Source organism: Zea mays, chromosome 1 (genome assembly GCF_902167145.1).
Source record: "Zea mays cultivar B73 chromosome 1, Zm-B73-REFERENCE-NAM-5.0, whole genome shotgun sequence".
Lineage (NCBI taxonomy): Eukaryota > Viridiplantae > Streptophyta > Magnoliopsida > Poales > Poaceae > Zea > Zea mays.
This window is the reverse complement of record NC_050096.1, coordinates 37086840-37089457: the sequence shown is the minus strand read 5'-3', so window position 1 is coordinate 37089457 and position 2618 is coordinate 37086840.

Genomic DNA, 2618 nt, shown 5'->3' with positions numbered 1-2618 from the left:
TTGTCACGGCCGCGCCAGCCGAACTCCGGCCGCGCACCGGAGGCACGTGAGCTGGGCTCCAGGCCGCGGGTCGCGGGGGGTCAGGACGGGGCGCTGCGCGGGGGCAGGGGGAACGAGGACGCGCCAGGACACGCCGAGGACCGCGTCGCGCCGCGGACGCGAGCAGCGAGCACGCCGCAGGCGAGCTGCGCGAGCAGGCTGCGTCGGACGGGGCTACGCGCTACGCCGAGGCCACGCGCCGCGCGCAGGGCCGCGCCGGGCACGCCGCGCCGCGACAGGCGAGCCGGAAAGCGGGCGAGTCGCGCCGGGGCTGCGCGCAGGGCCGCGGGTGGGCGAACCGCGTCGCCACGGGTCGCGCCACCGCGCCACGACGTCGGGCTGGGGCCATGGACGAGCAGCCGCCACGGACGCGCCGGGCGGGCGGGGGCGAGCACCGCGGCCGGGGCCGAGGCCGCACCGGGCGGGCGCCACGGCCGCGCGCCGAGACCGCGCGTACCGAGGCGAGGGAGGCCGGACGCGCCACGGGGGAGGTCGCGCCGCGGGCAGGCGGAGCCGGGGCGGGACCGCACCGCGCGCCGGGACACCGCCGGCGCGCCGCCGAGGTCGCGCGAGCGCGAGGGAGGGGAAGGAAGGGGGTGGCGCCGGGGTCGAGGAAGAAGAAGAAAGGGGGGGAAGACGGGGAGGAGGAGGGGGATGAGGGCTCACCGCGCGGGGACGAGGGCGCAGGCGGGCAGCGGTTCCGAACGACGGGCGAGCTGGGCGGGGAAGACGCGTCGTGCAGGGGGGTTAGGAGAAAGAAAGAAGGAAAAAGAAAAAGAAGAGAAGAAAGAAAAAAACGGCTGACGGGTGGGGCCCACCCGGGATGGCGGCGGCGGCGGCTGCGCCCACGCGCGCGTCGCGCGCAGAACGCGGGGAGGGGGCGGTTGGGCCGCCGCGCGCCGATTCGGCCCAAGGCGGGGGGAGGCAGCTGGAGGCGGCTGCGCCGCCGAGGCCGGCTGGGCCGCCGCGCCAGGCCCGCAGCGGGGGGAAAGAGGCCAGGCTGGGCCGCGCGCAGGAGAAACGGCCCAAAAGAGGAGAAGGGGGTTTTTTCTATTTATTTTTCCCTATTCTAGCCATAATACATCACTAGAATGCATGATTCACAAACTCTCTCAATCAAACAACGAAAATTTGTGATCCGACATGATGCAATAAACAAAATAGAAAATCTCTAGGGTTTATTATTATCATATGGCTTGAAATTTTGGAAATAGGTAGGGTTTTTGCGAAAAGAAATGGGAAAGAGAGGTAACGCCCGAATTTAGCGAGCGATAGAGAAAGAAAAAATTCAACTCGAAATTCGGGGCGTTACACCGGCCGAGCCGTCTGCTCGAGCCGGATTCCTGGAGAAGACCCTGGCGGCGATGGCCTGGGCGTGGTGATGACATCGTCCTTCAGAGTGGAGATCCTCCGACCGCGTCGCCGTCCGAGGCTAGGTCGGACCTCGCCGAAGGTGTAGTTGACGCCGAGGGTGCTGCTGCTCCCTTCAACTGTCAAGATCCGAGCCTGCAGGATCGGATTATCTTGTAGCGTGTGCTTTCTGCGGCCGCCGAGGCCCAAACACACCATCGTCGTGTTGTAAAGCCGCGCTTCTTTTCCTCTTGTTTCGAGTATCTAGACTTTTTCATCGGTAACAGAATTGTCTGTGCGAGCGAGAGTTGCTTTTCACGGAAGGTGATGAGTGAGGTATCCGTATCCCGGAGGCATAGGAATCCCTCGGCTCGGTCAGTACCTCGCTGATGAAGTAGACTGGCCTCTGGACGGGCAATGCATACCCCTCTTCTCGTCTCTCAACCACAATCGCGGCGCTAACCACCTGAGTGGTCGCGGCGACGTAGATCAAGAGGGTTTCTCCGGCAGCGGGGGGCACCAAGATGGGTGCGTTTGTAAGGAGCGCCTTCAGGTTCCCGAGGGCTTCCTCGGCCTCAGGGGTCCAAGTGAAGCACTCGGCCTTCCTTAAGAGGCGGTACAGAGGCAGGCCTCTTTCGCCGAGGCGCGAGATGAAGCGGCTCAGAGCCGCAAGGCATCCCGTGACTCTCTGTACGCCTTTCAAGTCCTTGATGGGCCCCATGCTGGTGATGGCCGCGATCTTCTCCAGGTTGGCTTCGATGCCCCGCTCGGAGACGATGAACCCCAAGAGCATGCCTCGGGGAACCCCGAAGACACACTTCTCGGGATTAAGCTTCACGCCTTTCGCCTTGAGACATCGGAATGTCACTTCAAGGTCGGAAAGGAGGTCGGAGGCTTTCCTCGTCTTGACTACGATGTCATCGACGTAGGCCTCGACCGTCCGGCCAATGTGTTCGCCGAACACATGGTTCATGCATCGTTGGTACGTCGCACCTGCATTCCTCAAGCCGAACGGCATGGTGACATAGCAGTACATGCCGAAGGGTGTGATGAAAAAGCTGCGAGCTGGTCGGACTCTTTCATCCTGATTTGGTGATACCCCGAGTAGGCATCGAGGAAAGACAGGGTTTCACACCCGGCAGTGGAGTCCACAATTTGGTCGATGCGAGGCAGAGGGTAGGGAACCTTCGGACATGCTTTGTTTAAACCAGTGTAGTCTACACACATCC